The 20,607-nt window shown below is 42.7% G+C and overlaps 1 protein-coding gene and 1 long non-coding RNA gene across 2 annotated transcripts in view; one reads left to right on the forward strand and one right to left on the reverse strand.

Annotated features, from left to right (window-relative positions):
* ZNF536 (zinc finger protein 536) overlaps positions 1–7,430 on the reverse strand; it is a 351,072-nt gene extending 343,642 nt beyond the window's left edge. The window contains exon 1 of the mRNA XM_064160276.1: positions 7,246–7,430. The gene's annotated coding sequence lies outside the window, so the exon portion shown is untranslated. The remainder of the gene's footprint in view (positions 1–7,245) is intronic.
* Positions 7,126–20,607, forward strand: part of LOC135184471 (uncharacterized) — a 61,100-nt gene continuing 47,618 nt past the window's right edge. The window contains exon 1 of the long non-coding RNA XR_010306051.1: positions 7,126–7,557. This is a non-coding gene — a long non-coding RNA (uncharacterized LOC135184471). The remainder of the gene's footprint in view (positions 7,558–20,607) is intronic.

The following is a 20,607-nucleotide window of genomic DNA, read 5'->3' on the forward strand; positions in this document are numbered from 1 at the left end:
ATAGATAGCATTGATATTCCAGTTACAGAACTGATGGGAGCAATGTCTGCATAAATCTGTGGAGAGCAGTTTTCTACACTGAAATAAAACAATGTTAATACAATATGCTATCATTAAAAAAAAAAGAAAAGACTCAATGTAAGGCTGGCCTGGCAAACTAGCACAGTGCTATCATGTGAGTTACCAGGGCTAATTCCCACATCAGCAGGGGCCAGGAGTATAGAGGAAGCAATACACATAGCCCTGTTGTAACCAAGTAGACTGTGGTACTTGATAGCAACTCTTTTGTAGCACTGACAAGCTCAACAGGGCTCCCATCCTCCTCACAAAGAACCACAGTGACTGCAGCAGAATATCCCAAAGGCATAAAAAAAGCAAGAAAAGTTTGTAACAGCACTTGTCACAGCTTAAAAAAAAAAAAAAAAAAAGGCAACCAAAACTACTGTAACAGAATTTGTGCAAAGGCTAAACCAAGCTTACTGCACACAGCAAAACCAGGACTGCCACCGACCCCTTTGCACCGTAAGACCCTGAGCCATTTGCAGTTGACTCCCCAGTACATCCCCGGCTGCCCAAGGCAGAGCAGGCTCCATGGGCAGCACACACCCCTGCAGCCAGCCTCCCCTGCACCGCTACACAGGCCATGGGGGTGAAAGTCAGCTCACGTTCTCCTTTTGCTGCGCACCTTCTTGAGCCTCCTGTCCGCGAAACTAAGAGGGGAAAATTTCCCAAGCAGCCTTTCCCTGGCAAGTGCTTACTCTCTCTGGAAGTCTGAATGCCTATACTGCTGGACAGCTTAATACTAACACATCACAAATGAGCGGCCAGTCTGACGAAGCTAGTCCTGTTGCCTGCCCCATGCTATGGGAGGGCTATCCAAGCCATGGTTACCTTCAGGCACTGCTACCTGCACAACTCTCTGTTAACGTCCTAGCATGACAGGCAGTACTGCTGTTCTCAGAACATGACAAACACTGTTAAAGAATCACTGATTTTCGCTTATGGCTATTTGAGTCTCGACTAGTGCAATGCACAATGGAGAGAAGATCAGATAGGGAGGCTGCTATGGTTATTTTAGTTCTCTCTTTTTTTTCCATCGGTGTTTAAAAGGCAGTCACATTATAACAAAACTGTTTGTCTTTAATATAGTTCAACTTGACCTGATGAACCCATCTCCTTAGAAAACAATCTCACCACAGAGTATTTAGATTAAGACCTCTAAAAACCAGTGACTTCAAAATGCTTTCAAGGCCCTATCTTTTAACTCAAAAAAACCCACAGACAACTAGTATAATTACTCCTCTATAGTTCTTTTGCTCTTTTGATGCATCTGGTTATCTCGCTAGATGCACCTGAAAACTAGAGCAAATTTAAATAAAAGGGAAAGAAGCCAAATTCAGAATACTGGAGGACTCCCTCTGAGAGCACGTTTAGTCACAGCATTGGTCCAGTTGGGCAGAGGCAACCCAAATCTCTCTTTGCTACCTTATTCCTATGCCTCCTTCCTGATCTGGATCTCTGCTACCCTTGAAAAGATGCTTCAAATCTCTCACTCGGTGCTTGGCTTCATTGCTTAACCTGCCAATAGGAGTGAAAATGTCACAGTAATTACTGTGATCCACTCAGATTTAGACAGATGCTACTCAGTTATTTTACATTAAGCAACAAACATCCATCAGATCATTATAATTTTGACGTGTTTCTATCCCAGATGAGATTCTGATCAGCGACTCAGTCACTAAAAGTTCATACTCTGTATTCAACCACACAACTGGACCTAGAACTGCACATCTGTACGATAGCCCTAAGATCACCCAGTTAATCACCTCAGAATTATTTTACTTTTATGTACTTTCTTTCAGTAGCTCATCCTTTTTTTCCTCTTCTGTGAACATCTGTGCCTGGAGTACCTTCACCACAGAAATTTGGATTTCCATCTACAGTTGCAGAAAGAAGTTTATTCATGTTTCTACAAAAGCAAGAATAGGTATTCTATTTTTTAATTTATGTTCTCCTTCCCTGAATCCAAATTGCTTGCATCTCTGAAACAGGCATTCAGTATTACTCAGAAAAGGTGGGGTAAAGCATGAGAATAGAAAAAATGACTTTTCAACTTCATACTGCTTTTAGCATTTTGAAGAGCTGGTATACATCTCTTCAAGTACCTGAGAAAAATTCAGACATTAAAAATTAAATTTACTTACAAATGCTATTAAACCCCAGTAAATCAGAAGATACTCAAAATGTGTAATTGTCCTCATTCAAACTAGAAAAAATAATTTATGACTTTCTTTTCCATTTTTGTAAAGTTCATTCATGCACATTTTTAAATGCCTTTTTTTTTTCTTTTTAGTCAAGGCACTCTAAAACACCTGTGTAATTCAAAGTCAACTTTAAGCAAAAATCAACATCTGAAAAAAATTACTTCTGATTTTCCTACACTTGACACAACTTGTGCTTCTCAGGGAATAAGCACCCCATTTGAATGGACTAGTGGATTTTCTACGTCTGTTCTAATGCAAATCTTTCTGGTCACCTAAGGCTGCCATGGTGGGTAAACAGCCTAATGTGTCAGCTTTCCGTACTGAAGATTACAATTTCTGATCTCAGCACTGTCTTCATTGCTGCAAGCAAAAGAGGGGTACTGATGTTGTAACTTACAGGCTACTCTCCTCTGATAATGAATGGGTTGGGTTATTGGCCTCTAGCATGGACAAAAATATGACAATCAGCCTCTTCATTATATAAAAGTCTACAGTGAAGACAGTGCCAGACAACTTGCTAAGTATTAGAGCTCAAATATGTTCAGAAGTCAAAAAGCCTGGAGAACAATTCCTTTTTCTTCTCTCCAATTGATAAAGTCGTAGTCAATTTATTGGAAGTGTTTTAATACAGTATTTCTATCACAGCAACTCCTACCTTCAGGAACTCATTTGTAAAGCACAGCTTTAGCATGCAAGTATTTTAATGCATTCCCTGCAAACGTATTAGAGAGACTAACCTTTCTTACAACTGCAGTTGTTAATCGTCATGACAAGAGCAAATGAAAACAAAGTTTAAGCCACTGGCACTTCAAAAAAAAAAAAAAAACCATATTAAAACTCATTTACCTGCAATGACAGAAATACAAAGTCATAAACAAAATCTGAAGACAGAGCATATGTTAGAAAGTGCACCCAACTGCAAGGTTTAGCAACTGCATCAAGACTCTCTTCTACTGCATATTCTGAAACAGCAATCGATTCTCTAAGCACTTGTTACCAAACCGGAGATGTTCTCTTTCTGCAACATTGTGGAAACTTTGAACAACTCATAAATGATTCTTTTCTTCAGTAGATTAACAGCAAATCCACTAGATGAATTAAAAATAAAGCTGTTTTTAAATGGTAACAGAAAGGGGGAAACAGAACAGACAAGACCAAACGTCTCAAGCTATTTACAAATAGCTTTACAGCGACTAAAAATCACAGAGCCCCCTTTAGCTAACTAACAAAAAAATAAACAAAGGACAAACCAAATAAACAAACAAAACCACCCCAACCCTAAACAAGTGAGGGGAAAAAAAGAAAAAGGCATCAGCCCTTGACTAAACACAGGGCCTGATTTTCAAAGCTGTTGAGCACCCACAACTCCTGAAATCAGGGGAAGTGATGAGTGCTCAGCAGCTCTGCAAATCAGGCCCAAATTGTACAGGGGTCTAGCAGCAGCCCAGCAGAAGTGCTGTGTATGGAGGGGATTTTGTTGCAGAAACAAGAAGGTTCAGAGTAATCTGTCAAAGAGATGCTGCTACATTCATGAGTCGTAAAGCTAGCTAGCTCTCATCTATGGGAAAAAAGTTAATTCATAGGGCTCATAGGGCTTGCATTTGTCAAGGAGCAGGACGTCAATGCTATCATTATCAGGCAAATCAGCCAGGCGTTTAATGCTAGAATCAGGAGACATTTGCTCTCCACTATCAGAATGACATCATAACTAAAACAGCCTTCAGAGAGGGGGGAGAACCGGGGCAAGGCTTGGGCTGCACGCAGACTTTGCACTTCTGCTTGGCTCGCCCCATTGATCGCTGCTCCCCTTCCTCAGGAGGCGACGCTTGCAGCTGCCTTCACTCCACAACTTTGCCCTTGCAGCATCTGAAACACCAGCATCTGATTTTACAAAATATTTCCAAACCTTCCTGATCCAAAACTGCGACATTCTAAACCAGACACACAGTGAGGAGGGGATGGGATTTGCATGTAACCTACAAATTCACTCTAAAAATTCCTGGTAATTTAATTCCATCAAATGGGACACATGCACACACATGAAAAAAACATTTGCCTCTCTGATTTAAGAAGTTAACTAAGTCGATTTTTAAGCATACACAAAACACATACACACACAATCTTTGAATACTCTTAAGTAACTATTCGATGATCAAAACCGTTAATAGCAGCACACATTTCCTTGCCACAGCAGCTGTAATTAAACAACTCAAAGAGCACGCATTGCAAACTGTTCATCTATTTTCTTTACAAATATCACTACAGGTACAGGCAGGGTACAAAAGCCTCACCTTGTGTAAGAACTGTGAGGGAAAAAGTTATGAAAGCAGACAGAAAACCTAAAATCCCTCAGGCTACAAAAAAATCCCGCTATTGAGAAATAACCCAAGAGACCACATAGGGAATGTACAGCTTTCAGAAGCACTTCTCATCTTATTTGCACTTAACCTATTGACGTACTTATGCAGGTCACTTACTTTTCGGCTATGTTTGAACCCTTTACAATCATGCAGATCGCCGCGGTTTTCACTTGGGCTTTTGGGTTTTTTGTTTTGTTTGGTTTTTTGCAAACAAGTTTCATTTAAAAAAGATCCAATTATGCAAATCTGCTCCCGGATAGATAGTGAATATTCAATATGACGGTGATACTGTAATAGTTCAATGCAACGCACTGTACTGGACAGATTTATGAGGCAACGTCACCACTACGCTCTGGTCCTCACTGAAGCATCTTGAAGTTAATTAAAGCTGCAATGTCCACTTTTCCAGCCACCCTCCTTATTCAGGTTTACTATTTCAACATCAAACCGGCAAGGGGTCCTCCCCCTCTCTCAGTACATTTAAGCAGCCTTCCACAGTCAATGAACAATGAACAAAGATTTGAGTGATTGGGGGGGGGGGGGGGGGGAGAGAAAAGAATCTCCACAGGAATAATCAAATCCGGTTTAAACAAGTAAAAATATAGTTTCTAATATTAAACTAGAAAAGAAAACATTCTTCTCCAAGAGAACGTGCAGAGGCGCGTAGCCAGCCCCTTCAGAAAGGGTCTAAAAGCAGCCAGTCCTTTTTATTTCGAGCAGTGAATGAGCCCAAACAAGGCTTCTAAACTTAATTATGACACTTAAAATAGTCTTTTTCCACATAAGCAAGGAGGCTCGCCGCTGCTATCTCTATCAACCGGTCAAATCAGCTCAGCAAACACGGCCCCTGTTGGATTTATTTTAAACTGCATGGGGGGGGGGGGGGGGGGGGGCGGCGGCGGTGGGGGGGGAAGGGGGGGCACAGCCCCGCCGAGTGCTCCGGCCGCCAGCGGCCGGGCAGCCGCGCCCGTCCCGCCGGGCCCGCGCCCCGCGCCTACCCCGCCCCGCGCCCGCGGAGGGTCGCCGCTCCCTGGCCCGCTGGTGCCTTAAGTGAAAACGAAGAGATCCGATAGATCGCGCCTCCGCCTCGACTCCGAACCAGACACGGCCATATCCGCCGCACGCACCCCGAAACAATGCCCGCCGCGCAGGCAGGCGGCGGCCAGAGCCCTCCCCGTCGCGCCCGCCCCAGGCGCCGGTACCCACGGCCCGCGCGGGGCTGCGCACAGGCGGACCAACACCCCGGCCCATCCGCCGCGGCGGGGGACGCCGGCAAGTAACTTTTCGGATGAAGTCCGTGCGAGCAGCCCCGCGGGAGCCGCGGACCCTCCGAAAAAAAGCATCAATCTTCTCGACCCTTTATTTCGCATTGGAAGTTCACAGGCGGCACCGCTCCCCTCGGCCCCTCTCCCCCCTCACACACACACATATTAATTATTTGCAAAACTGCAACAGATGGGCGCATTAAAATCTGGATTCTTTCCTACACAGCATCAAAGAATCTCTCCTTCCCCCCCCCCCCCCCCCCCCCCCCCCCCCCCCCTCAGTTAATCCCGCCGCCGGCCCGGTGCCCCCCCCACTCCTCCCCGGCACCCAGCCCCGCGCAGCCCCCGCACAGAAGAGCGAGGCCGCTGCCCCGCGCAGGCAGCAACACCTCCGCGCACAGCGCGCCGCCGGGAAGAGGATGCTCCCCCCCACCCCCGGGGATTGCCATTTAAGTTTCCTCCTTAACCTGTTACTTTCTCCGTGTGCTGACAAAAGCCCCGGCGGCGGGCTGGCAGGTGCCTCCCCGCTCCCCGCGGCGCTGCCGGGCGCGCTCCGCTCCCCCCGAAAGGGCTGAGACCTGGCCTGACATTTAGTGCCTACTTGAATGTCACAACGCTCCTCGTAGCATTATGCACGGCTCCTATTCATAAGAGGTCGATTAGAGCACAAAATGGCAGGTCTCTTAGGCACTTGAATCTCACAAGTTTGACACATGGTATGCATCAGCTAACTTTGATTTAAAAAAAAAAAAAAAAAAAAGAAGGGGGGAGTTTACAAATTACACCACGATTAGCCAGGATCCTACGAGGGGGAGGGAGAGAAGAAAGGAGGGGGGCCGCGTTTAAAGTCACTTCAGCAAAGTTTGCTCCGCAGCAACCCTTTAAAACAAAAAGTTTCTGGCCAAGTTAAGGGCAGGGTCGGCGCGGGCTGGGGCCAACGGGCAGCCCCCGGGCAGCGTCGCGCCCGCCGCCGACACTCGCCTCCCCTCGCCTCGCCTGGCTCGCCCGCCCGCTCCTTTTTTGTAAAGTAACGGTTTTAAAAGAAACGAGAGAGAAAGAGGAAAAACGTAGGGTTTTCTTCAGGCTAAGTTCTATAGCGCCATTCAATGGCTTCTCCGCTCCTTTCATTATTTTCTGCTTTTCCCCTGACAGCCCTGCTTGCAAACGTCACTGCTATGGATATTTAATTATACTGTATTTTTTTAATCACGGTGGAAAACGCAGGCCCCATTGCGATGATTAAAAAGAAATAAAAAAATAAAACATACTCCGGACTGACTTTGGAGCCTCTTTTGATGGCTCACGGGAGCCTCCCGGAACCTCAAAAACCCCCTTTTTTACCTTTGTCTTTCTTACCTTAAAATTTAAAGCAAAGCGTAGAAGAAACTCCCGCACGTAAACGGAGCGTTGTAAAAGATTGTGTTCAATGAATAATGAAGCATGTCCACATGATTGACTTGATCATTTTCTTGTGCGGAGGGGGAAAAGTGCGGCGCGGGGCTGCCGCGGCCGCCCGCTCCGGGTAGCCCTCCCAACTGCTTCCAGCACATCCCGAGCAAAGAGCGCTTTATTTTAATCTGTCTCTTTTCAGAATAACCCCCTTCATTGATACTGATCACCCAACATCACAAGACATCCCCATCTCTCAGCGTGGACTCCCCCTATCTGGTAGGTGAAATGCATTGTACCATTAAAAAAGCACTCCATTGTCGTCTTGGCATAATTCACAGCAACTAGATAGGTCTTGCGGCATTTAGCTTTGATGAGCCAAAAGCTGAACCCTTGATATAATAATCTACAAAGAATGGTCTGTGATCGTCCATTTTTTCTCCCTGTCTAGCAACTAAGAAACCATTTAACACGGCGCAGCTTGGTCGTGACCTTGAGCCCGTGTAAACACCCCGAGGAGCCCGCGCCGCTCCGCAGCCCCCCGGCCAGCGCCGCTGCCCGCGCCCCGCGCAGCCCCCGCGCTCGCGCAGCCCCCGCGCCCGCGCCCCGCCGCCCCTGCCCGCGCCCCGCCAGCCCCCGCCGGGCCCCCGGGGGCAGCGCCGGGTTCCACAAAGCGCCCAGCTTACCTGCTTCCGAAACTATGCAAAGTCTGTTTCTCCTAGAAAAAAAAAACTCCCGGGGAAACCTTGGTGGACCGGGGGACCGGAGCATCAGTCACCGCTCCGGCGTTTAAGAGAAGTAATCAGCGATAAAGTGACGTTGATCTGCACTGTAACCTTGTGGCGTATTTAATGTAAATAAGCCAGTTATGTTGCCAATCGCATGCATACAAACACATAAAGGTCCTCAGCGTTGCATTTTGATTCTTTCCATTAGAGCCGACTTTATTTACATACACTATTTAGGGGATCATGATAATTCTAAAACAATACTAGTGCCAAATGATTATGAAAATATGATTTTAATTAATCACGTAGTAGGCAAGGAAATTAGCATACGGTAATTAAACTTAGAGAAAAACGTCATGGAGGTTCTCTGCCTTATGGGTTCGGAATAATCATTAAACGATGGGTTTTCAGGACTTAATTATCAAACAAATAACTTTTTTAAAGCAACTTTACAAGGTTTATCCGCAGGGCAACGATTTAGTAAATAATATATAACCAAGCAAACAAGGTGCAAATGTGACTGGTGAAATAGGTTGTGTTTCTACAAAGCAGAAAAGGGGGGGGGCCAAGGGGGGGGGGGGGGGGGGGACGGACGTGGGGGGGGGACGGACGTGGGGGGGGGGGGGGTGGAAGCTGAATAATGCAATTATGGATTCTGTGTCCCATAGTTGACAAAAGCATGGTGCCTCAATAGACTCTTTGTTATGGGATTATATAATGATTGTGGTGTAATTATGGGAAAAAAGATTTAGTAATAATAAAAAGTATCAAAATACACCAATGAGCAGCTTGTTTTAAAGAAAAGGCTTGCATGTGACATTAGGGGCATGTTAATAACAAAAAGCCAGGATCCGAAAGGGTTGACAAATAAAAAAGACTGTGATGCGCATGATTAAGAAGCGATGGAGACAGATTGATTATTCAAAATGCCGAGCCACAGGGACACTTAAAACATTGATTCAGGTAAGACTAGTTTCATCTTGACTGAAATGAGTTCCCTGAAGATGACTGGCATACATTTTAAATCAGTTTACTACATAAAAAGCATAACATCACAAGCTGAAACCTTCTAGTTAAAATAAGAGTCCAAGGGAAAAGGGGAAAAAAAAAAGTTTATGTTTGTGGCAATTCCCAGAGGGACTATGGAATCGCAGAGGAAGGGGTATAGATTAATTAGCTCTTCCTAAACACTGGGCTGAAATGTACCCATCTTTTATAATCCCTAGCCTCTGTTTCAGCAGCCAGTGGTCCAATCCAACTTCTGCAGGTTATGGGGCTGATATTAATAACCCTAAAGGTACAATAGGACCTTTTTTTTTTTTTCCCCTAATGCAACTGCAATAAATTAACTTGCTATAAAACCTGAAAAAAATTAGCAAGGTTTTTCCAATTGATTTTTTTTTAAGTGGAGTTTAGATATAGTTGTTCAGAGCTATTCAGTGTGTAAGAAAAAAATTCCCATGCCTATATGAAAAAGTTTAGGAATTCACTCTGCATTTTCCAATTTGATGTGTCTGAAATTCTCTTTGAACAAATTCCAAAATACAAGTTTTTTCTATAGAAATTAGCATAGCAATCACATCAATAATATCACTATCTCTATGGGAATGATAACTGGAGCAGTGGGGGTGTTCTTTATTTCAATTCTTCGTGGATCAACTGATTATATTCTGTCTTCTTTTGAACTTGTTATTGTAAGTCAAGTGATTCTTTATAAGTGACAGCCCTGACAAAGAGACGAGGATGGGAAAGCAGGTCGAAAGGAAGTCGCCATATGGACTTTAAAAAAGGCACTTTTTAAACAAGATAATGGGGAAATGGATGTTGCCTTTTAACCCTGTCAAGGCTGAACATTATTAGCAGTCTCATAAAAGAATGAGCTGTACCATTTCTTAAAAAAATATCAGATTTCACCTTATGATTTCCATGACCTAGGGCTTAGCAATACAAACCACGCAGGAAGCAATGGCATTTCAGAGGCAGGGGCCAAATCAAGCACCTTCAATCACTGGTGGACAGGGAGATTTCAGAGCATTGCACAAAGAGTTACAGAAGAATGAGAGCTCAGGAAAACTCCATGGTTCTTTTTCCTGAGATAAAGATAAGAATACTGACTAGAGATAGGTGAAGCAGCAACAGACACCAGAGGAGTTCTGGACATCTAACTGGGATTTCCTGTTCCTCTGGCATAAGTGCATGATACTCATTTCATGACAACAAATGGAGTGAAAAACAAGTATGAGCATGAGGGCTTTGACTCTGATCCTTGCAAAAACTGAAGTATTTCTCCTCTTTCTGCTCTGGAGGAAACAGAATTTTCCCTCCAGAAATTTTCAAGTGGACAGAGGTTAAGAACCATCTCTTGGGAAGCTGAGATTAAGTACTAAACCCTTGTTAATGTGAGGTCAGAGCTGTGGTCCACCACAGTTGAATGCGCAGTCAATTTGATTTTGTTTTGTCACCAGTTGGATTGTTCTGATGACCATTCAGCTCAGCTCTACAGGAAGAAAATGTCAACCAAAAACTTTTCCAAATCTGGAAGAGGAGACTACTACAGGCAGGCAATGGTGATGTCAGGAGAGTACATTGTTAATAAGACTGATCAAAACTCTTTTCTCCCGGGGCCTCATTGACATGATTACTTGGGCTGGGATGGCAAAGCCTTCCCAAAGTGGACCATGGAGAGGTAATGCATGTTCATGAGCTGAGAACATCCTAAAGACAAGATACTTCCAAATTTTGATGATTCAGTGACAGGCTTCAGCACCTAAGGAATGTATACTGGCTAGATGGAATACAAAAGATCCCAGACATGAGCTCAGGGAGATTTTGCTCCAGCCTCTCTCCAAATTCATAATATTCCTAGACACCATCAGCACTTTTACAGTTTCCTCCAGAATTCCTTCCTATTTCTCCTCATATTCCAATTCTGTTCCTTTCTCCTCCTCTTGCATGCACAGAAAGGTCTTTTCTCTTCAAAGCCTTCGTGTCCTCTCCACTGTCCCCAGCCACTTTCCCAGCTTCTTTGGTTGTTTTTTTCCCTGCTTAAAACTAGGAAAAAATACTACAGAAAGCAGAAGATACTGCAGTATCTTTGAGCATAGCAGGCACCTTCTCAAGGCATGGAAGTTATCAGCTACAGATTGGTCGAATCTCAAAAAGTAAGATGAGAAGAAACAATAGCTGAGGTCTTTGGCCTTTCACTGTGACTCCTGCCTTTGTGGAATGGCAGCCTTGTGGAAGATCTCATTTCAGACAGGTGTAAATGGGGGGGGGGGGGGGAGAATTCCCAAAATCTCACAGAGTTGTTGAGTCCAACAAAAAGCCCAGATCATGAGAGTATTTTATGAGGCCTTAGACGGGAAAGTAGCAAAAGACAGGTGGTCCTATGTCATTTACAGAATGGGTGGGGGAGAAACATTAGCTTTATGTATTTAAATATTTATAAGTTGTTTGCTTGATGAGGGCAGACTAAAGAATAATCCTGCCTTTGTTCTTAAAAAGTGTGATCAGCATTTCCTTCCTAAAGAGAGGTGATAAGCAACTGGGCATTCTTTTAACAACGGCTGTAGAAGCCCACGGAAGGCTTAATGCCTTTGGGAAGGGGTGTCTTCTTCTGAAGGAAGAGCAGATCATAGAATCATCATGGAATGGGCCAGGCCGGAGGGGACCTCTAGAGGTCATCTAGTCTGGCCCCCTGCAGTCAGTGTGGACATCCCCACTAGACCAGGGCCCTGTCAAGACTCACCTTGAATGTCTCCAGGGAAAGGGCCTCACTGACCTCTGGGCAACCTCTTCCAGTGCTCCACCACCCTCCTAGTAAAGAACTTGTTCCTAACATCAGGTCCTTAATATTGATAAGGAAAAGCACATAAAAGGCATCACCTAATAGCAGAGAGTTTAAATAAAAGATTTTCAGAAGACTTGGGGTAAATATTTCAGCAAACTCTGGAACAGGTGGTGCCATCTACATGGCAGTCTAAGCCAGCAAAAGCACAAGTCATCCAGCAAGAAAGTTGCTGAAGCATGGTTCAAGAAGACATAAATAACACACTTTCAGAGGCAAAAAAAGGAAACCCCTTCCAAAACACCTGTTACAAACATGGAGCTTTCCTGGGCAGAACCCCAGCAAACTGACAAGGGGAAAGGAGACTTTCCCACTTGTACAGACTGTGTAAGAAAGGGCTCTGAGATCCCATCTTTCAAAACAGACAAGAGGCAGCAAGAGGCAGAACCCATTTGATAACAAGCCATTTCCCAGGAATTATGGCCAAAATAAGCATCTCTTAATAGATTCGATCAGCAAAGACTCTATCACAGAGATTAAGTGGTAGTGGTAATCAGAATTTTCTGATTTCTGACTCTGTGTCATTAGTATAGCAGTTAATAGAGCCTGACATTACAACCAACTTGCGTGGATCAACTGAAAGCATATACTAATGCCAGGAGTCTATGTTGTCCACTTTCTGTTTCAAAGTCATTGCAGAAATCCATCAAAACACAGCCATCAAGAAAGTATCCAAAAGAAAGTCCAAGATAGAGTAGCATCTAAAGGTAGAGCAGTGTGGAGGCATACCACTTTCTCACAGCACTAACAGCACTGAAGCTCCTTTTCCTTTACAAAACAAGGGCAAAACTTGAATGAAGAGAAAAGGTCCATTGAAATGTTACTGACTGGTACATGGCTTTTGAGCTTTCTCTGGATGGAAGTGGTCACCTATGTGTTTACACAAACCATAAGAATCTGAGTAAAGTGGGAAAAAAAGAAAGGGTTTTTTTGTTTGCTTGGGTTTTGGGGGGTTTTGTTTGTTTTTTAAAAATACCTATTTTTACATCAAATAATGAGTCATGTTCTCAATAGATCCACCTAGTGGAATTGGGAAAATTCATCTTTCGGATAAAGGCACAGCTTTTATAACCCCATGAGGGACATAATTCTGTAACTGTCCCCCACTCAGCATGATAGGGCTCAGTTATCTTCTGACAGAGTGGGAGTGAATGGTGCAGTAAGTCTCAGTACAGGCACAATCACAGAAGATCAGGAGACACCTGTTGCCCTAGGATTTAAACTTTAACATTTAAATTTATATGGGATTGGTATGGCAAGTCACTAGGAATTAGGACTGACCAAGAGTGAAAGATATAAAAAATAATAGCTGAACTTCAACTTGAAAGTGCATTAGCACTGCCCTGTGTCTTAGAGCAAATTCGCATATAAGCTGTTCTCAGGCTGGCAGTGTTCTTCAGGAGCTATTTAAAAGACATTGTGAGATCCTATCACTGAGATACATTTGTGGGTAGGCATTTCTTCTTACTCAATCTAAAAAATATACAACTTCTCACCACTTCCCTTAGGCTTCTCCCATTTCTTTCTATCCTAGCACCAAAGATCACAGCAGAGCCTACGTTTCTGGTGTTTATATACCTTGTGGCTCACCCCAGCACTCTGTCTGCTTTCCCCCACTGATGAATATAAATGTTCCCCACAGGTTGCATTGATGAATCCCCTGTTCTGTTCCAGTATTCCTCTTCCTGTGCTGATGGCACACAATCCTCCCCACCTCCTTCTGTCTTGCACTGCCTGTGCCATGCAGTCCTGCCCATACCTCCATCCCAGCACATGGGATGCCCTACTGTTTGCCTCTAGGGTTGCCTCAGACATCGTCATGTTTAAGCTGTTATGCCATGAGAAAATGTACAGATTAACACTTAGAGCAAGCAGCTATATTTTAAGGATCTGTTGAGAGTGTTTATGTCTCACACCTTAAACTACGGTCTCCTACTTTAAGCCCCACATTGTAGCATTTAAGGCCATTCCACCATTGCTACTTTCACTGTGTGGCTTTGCCTTGGCCACAGCACATTGCTTGCCTCTGGCAGGGAGCTCTCTACACATGTACTGGGCTCTTCCTAGGTGCAAAACACCTCACACATTGTGGGTGCCAGCAGCAATGAATGCTGCAATGTATTTGTTGTTTGCTAGCTATTATATTGCTTCCTATGCAACTGCTTTGGTAGGTGCCAGTGTCAGGAGAGAAATAACTCTTGTAGAATCTTATCTCCATTACTTTGGTGACTCAGGCTGAAGAAAATCTGGGGTTTTTGGAGAGGATCTTAAGAGATCCCCAGCAGACCACAATCCACTTTTGGAGGGTTTTCCCCAAATGATTCAGCAAGTGAAGTGGGCTCCTCTGTGTTATACATACACTGTGAAGCAGCCTCAAAGATGGCACCTCCCTATCTCAGGCAAGGCTTGCCCATTGTGATTGCCATATTGACAGCATTGTCCTGGCCATGCCAGGCTGTGGTGTGCAAGTGGCAGGGCTGTACCTAGCAGCAGCCAAGAAACACTGCCATAGCTTTGCCTCTGTGGGGTGGGAGAGGACTGAGAATCTTGGGGTTAGGGCAGAATTCACCCACAGCTTCATCTCAAATCCTATCTGTCTTCATCCTACCAAGCTCAAGCACAGTACACTGCCCTAAGCCCACAGCGGGGAGAGGACAGTACAGCCAGGCTCCTGCTCCCACCTACTCTAGGGACACCATTCAGGGGCATATGCAGCAGAGTCTCTTAAAAAAGAAATTCTGAAGTTCTTATAAACTGTATCAGCTATGCATGTCTGAAAAGCCACAGTTTATGCCCAGTGGGTCGTTGCACCCTTACCACAAACAGCAGATGACATTCAGCTCAAGCCATAGCAGCCCATGGACTTTCTTCCATCTTCCCTGTCTCCAGAGTCTCCAGCATGGCCAGGACTCAGCACCACAGAAGGGTCCCTCAGCTGGATGCTGGATGCTGGCAGCGGGAAGGCAGGGGAGAGCAACTAGAACTGCAGCTGGGGGATGCAACAGGCTCAGTACAGCCCAAGCAACCATGATGTGATACGGACACCTGGAGAAAAGCTGCAGTGGAGATTCAGTGCTGTTGCTTTTTCCCCCAAGAGTTGATTTAATTTCAAATTGTCATATTTGTTTTGTTTTTCCTAAGTAGCATTAACCAAAAGCACACTCCTCTCCTTTTGCTGGTTTTGCCCACTTGGCTGTGAGCAATATTGCTGCACCTGCCCTGTGAGAGAGTGGCTCTGGATGTTCAGGTATGCTGGCAAAAAAACAAAAAAATCTACCAAAAGCTATGCCTGAGCGCATGGAAAATAATTTCCTGGAGGGAGGCACTGCTCCACCTGCTCTGTCCCCTGGCTTTGCTATTAGGGAGGCTCCAGCAGCAGCATGGCATCTCCTCCAGCCTTGGCTCACTGACATGGAGAGGGCTGGTGCTGGGTGACCATGGGGACCACCTCTTTCTGCTGCTGACAACACATCACGCTGTACCACAGGTTCTCTTGCGGGATTGCTGTCTGAGACCACTAATAAAGCAAAGAGGACTACCTCACATGCTTACAGAGATTGGACACTTGGAAGTGATTTAGGCAACATCCCTGGAGAGCTGCAGAGGCTCTAGGAGTGGGACAAAGGACTGTGCTGGCTATGATATGTATGTGAAAAATACACATCAGTACAGAGTGACACTAGTTCAGAGCAGAACATCTGAAAACTGATGAAGTGGAGAGCTCTCTGTGTAGTGCAAAGCACCTGAGTGATGTATGCACATGCAAAGATTTGTTCAGCTCTGCTCGTATCCAGCCCTCTTGGACAGGTGGATTTGATTTGCCATTTTCCTGCCAAAATATTGTTGCTATACCTCAGCAACTGGCCTTTCTTCAAAGAAATTGCATGTGACTCTCCTGTCCTCACCAAAAACCAGTCTTGAATATGAGTTCAGGAGAGGTTAAAAGAACCTTCTTTAATAATAAATATGTTTCTAATAATTTAAAGCCTAAAAAATAAAGCCTTGTTTCTTCCAAATTTTCCTCTGTTTCCATAATGCTGTTTCCCCACCTGTTTCTCTCCAACCTTGAAATGGAGACTGCTCTAATCAATATGCTAGCTTCAAACGAGAGGGTCACAGGAAAGCAGCCCATCAACTCTGTCTGCACAGCCAGCAGAGGGAGGCAAAGAGCAGAGTTATTTTTGCTTACATCATTTTAAACCGAATTGTAAGAATTTCCTAAAGAAATGCAGAACTGCTCTCCTAAAAGGCAATGCTCTAAATGATTAAGATAGTCAGTTCCATTGAAGTTTTACTATGGCAAAGGTGATGTGAAAGAACACCGCTGCTATGACCTTTATAATTTCATTTCTGTCTGTTAAGCTCCAAAAGCTTTAAGGCTTCGAGTATTTATTTGCTGTTTTCTCAGCTAGTCAAATTAATTTCCCCCCCCCAGCTACTAATTAATTTTCCATCAGAAACTTGAATCTTGTTTTTCTCAAAAGAAGCAATGGACAATCAGATTAGTCTGACAGCAAACTATCCCTCTGAAACAACTAGGAAGTAACACAAAAGTGGACTTGTCTTCAGATGGTTGAAACTTGCCATACCTATACAAACGAGAAAGAACTGCTCTCTCCATTAAGCATTCACCATTCCTAGCTACCTGTATTTACCCCATGGAGAACACATGTCAATAGAATGGAAACTCCCAAGCTGAAGATTAAATGATAGATTGAATGCTGGGAAGTGAATGTGAGAAAAACTCAGGTATGCTTATGCCCTACGCATTAGCAGTAACAAAAGCAAGCAAAACAAGGCTCCTAATTTACCAGTTTGTTAGGAACTGCATAAAAACCTCAGAGGATTCAAAATACATGCTCACTTTCCAGGAATGTTGCAATATTTTAGGGCTCTTTTTTCTTCTAATTAAACTTCATCTTTATGTTAGATTTAAGCTTCAAGTGATGCCGTTTAAGAGCATCATTTTAAGATACAAGCCCTCAAGGATCACAAGGCATGAGCATGTGTGGCCATGTTGTTTTACACCTTTTCAGCCAGAACCTGTCACTCTGAAATCTTGCAGATGTACTAACAGCTGCAGAGGTGGGTGAGGAGCTAGAGCTGCCCACTTGCTGGAGCCATGCCAAGGAAGCACTGCTATATCACTAACAAGGGAGGAACGGCTGAAATGGGATAGATAGCAGTTCACAAAGAATGGAAGCCACTACACGGGGTAACCTGCCCTGCTCTCAGAGGTGATTTGTGTGGGTCTTCTAAGCCCACACTGCCAAAGTGCTTTTGTTAAAAAAGCAAGTTTGGATTTTGTTTGTTGTTGGGTCTGGAGGGTTGTTCAGTTGGGTTTTTTCCCATTCTCACAGTAATTTAAACTAGAAGCAAATCCTCAAAAGCAGAATGACACGCCAAGCAAATTGCACAGAAGTGGGAAACTTTTTAGGCATCAAAATATGTCTTAATACTGTTTCCAGTCAAGCTCACAGGCATTTTGAGATGATCTAAACCTCTACACCCTGTGCTTGGAATAGCCAATATGTGAGCAGCAACACAATTTGAGGTATGTCTGTGCAAATGGGCTCATGTTACTTTTGCAGTTTGGGTTTTGCAAGCATTGCAGTACTCTAAGTCATTTCCAGCATATGACCCACTGGGCAACATTTAAGTTACAGTAATGAAAATCTTAAATAAACCCTTGGAAACTAGAATGACTCTCTACTTTAGAAATCCAAAGATGATGAGCTTATCTGGTTAATAATAAGCTTTTTAAGAAAAAGTTATCAATCTGCATTTGACCAATAGACAGGAACTGGTTCAAAAAGAGTCTTTCCAATCCATCGGGTAATGAATGACTATTAAAAAACCATAAATAAGCATTCACCCGAGAGCTTGGAATGGCACTTTGAGAGCCTTTCTGGTCAGTCAGGTAAATAATGAGTTTTATATAACCTTCCAGAAAAGATTTTTTTGTAAATTAGGAGATGAAATGCAGAAAAGCTTCTGATTGATGTTAAAGTTGGGGTACAAGCCAACCCACAAGTGGGAATTCAGAGTTAAAGCTGGCATTGTTCTTACACATTGTTTCCTCTCAGGACTCAGTGTTAAAGACTCTCTGGTCTTTACTCTGACTTGCTTAGGATGGTTTCAGTTTAGGATTTTATTTATATATGGCATTCACATTGATGAATATTTTGTGCATTATCTGCTCATGCAGCAGCCACTTCAGACAGTAAGAATTATAGAGAAGGGCAGAAGGAAGGCCTCTAACTAACATGCAGCCACCAGTGAGAGTTACTACATATCATCAGAGTCCCCATCAAATCTACAAGCACCATGTTTGCTCAAATCCTGAGAAAGAAAAACAAAGCAAAAAAACCCAAAACAAAACCAAGAAACAAACTCAAACCAATTAATTCTGTCAATATTTACTACTCTCCAATAAAATCACTTCTTCTTCTCAGATATTTTGTGCTTTCTTGATGACTAAGAAAAAAATATATCCATAAAGAGATTCATCAATCATCTTACAATCAAATAACCTGGCAACCAGGATATATAACAAACTTTACTGTAAGCTCTTTGCTGGATAACAGTACAGTCCTCCCAAAAGAATTGCTCATCAGCTGTCCTCAGCACCTAGCACCCCAGGACAAGAATAGAAAAAAGGTCTTCACACTCTGAAGGTTACAAAATTTCATTTGTATACATTCAGAGAATGAAGTTTGTACTGCAGGCTCACAGATGCAAAAGGGAAGCATCTCCCAGCGAGAACCATGGCAGCGTTTCATGAGGAGATAGACATTTGAAAAGGCTAAAATGCACACCAAGGGGAGAAAAAGAAAAAAGACAGTGTTTGTATTCAGTAGAGATCTTTCCTGACCCTTTCAGTTCTAAAGAAATACATCCTCCCTATTGCTCCATATTGTGTTAAACTATAATTTTTTTGCATTTATAATTCAAATGTGGTGTTGTTTAAAAAAATATTCACCTAATGTGTGCATAGTTTCCATATACATATGTCAAACTTTGTTTTGTTTTGCCATTATAATCTTTGAATGGATTTAGCCTTTGTTTCTGTTTTCAAATCTCTGAGGAATGTTTGATTAGGTAGGAGGGTTTGTTTTATGCATTACTTGTTCATCATTGCACAAGTGCACAGGCTAAACAAAGTTGACATACTTCATTCTGATTGGTGGAAACAGTGTAGTTAAACAGTGTAGTTAATACAAGGGAATGAGTAATTTCTCACCACAGCTAATCAGCTGCACAATAGCTGTGTATCAGGCAGCACAGCTATATATCAAAAATGCATTTTAAGGTAGCTTGTAGCATACATGATTATCTAGTGGTATCTGTTACAATCACTTCGTATTAACACATTCCTTCTGTATTTATTGAATAAAACTAATCTTGTGTGCAGCAGTCTATATACATAACTGGCCAGAATACTAGGAATTAGGAAGTTATTGGCAAACCCAGGAATATTGTAGCTGGTATATAACAGAATATGTGCCCAAGTTGTTCCAATTTACCAACGTCAAGCGAAAAAGCAAAGCAAGAGCACTGAAGATGACAAAACAGTTTTTGCTGCACTGAAGAACCTAAATCAATTTCATAATTCTATATCTATCACTCTGTACAACTATAACTAAGAAACAACAAGATAAATACATTGTTATATTATTTGCCAGATGTCTTCTGCGTTAACACTTTTCCACCCTTTTGTGGTGAGTTGTACTTTACTGTGACTTGTAAATTTGTCATTCCTGAAGAACAGATTTTTAACAGAACAGCAAGTTCAAAATGGTATCCCTCTGTTAGAAAACAAGGCTGAGTTCAGTAGGAGTTAACATTAACAATTCAAAAGCCTTTAGGAAAAATTAGAAAGATGAGTCCTTCATAATGATGATAAAATCAAACTGGCAAATAAATGCATTCTCAAATGTCATAGTAAGAAAATGGATGAATATATGCAACTAAAATGGTCTCTTAAATTTCAAGAGCATGGCCAGGATTCTCAAGAACTTGCTCCTAAATAGCAAGAGCTGAATAAGAAATCTGTCAAGTAATCTCACTACTGCATATCTGTGCATGTAATGCAAACTTCATGAAGTCCACAATTTCACCCTCCTAGACTAATCCAAAGCCCACTGGGATCTATTCATCTGAATTTGATGAGTTTTGGATCAAGCATTTTGAAGATAAGGAGTGAGCAAGGAAAAAAAATGATGCCATAAATCAGAATGAGTGGTAGAGAATTAAGGCGGTACAAAATAGAGCTTTCAGTGGTATGTTATGCTAAGGTCATAAAATAAAACAAAACAACACAACTATGGATGTAGAAACAGTAAGGAAAAGGATATGTAAATATTTGTGTTAAGGAATTAGTGAAACTGCAGTGCTTCACTTTTGTTAAAAAATGTAGGATTTATTTTGATACACTTAAGGAAACACTTTGACTCTGATAAAACCAAGTGGATAATTAAAAATTATAATATTAATTGTACCCTTAACACAGATAAGTAAACTTGGCAAGAAAGTTTTAATGAGTTGAAGTAAAAAGGGAATGTCTAAATTAACTGAATAAATTGGTAAAGGGAAATTTATTGTATATACTGACCCCTTTAACTTGTTTTAATGTCTGAATTTGAACTACATAGATTAGTTTTCATTACATGATACATTAAATTATAAGGATAAAAGAATTCCTCTCAGAATCTGCTTTCTAGGACAGGTAACAGTGCTTACAAATTAATTGTC

Source organism: Pogoniulus pusillus, chromosome 20, assembly GCF_015220805.1.
Source record: "Pogoniulus pusillus isolate bPogPus1 chromosome 20, bPogPus1.pri, whole genome shotgun sequence".
NCBI lineage: Eukaryota > Metazoa > Chordata > Aves > Piciformes > Lybiidae > Pogoniulus > Pogoniulus pusillus.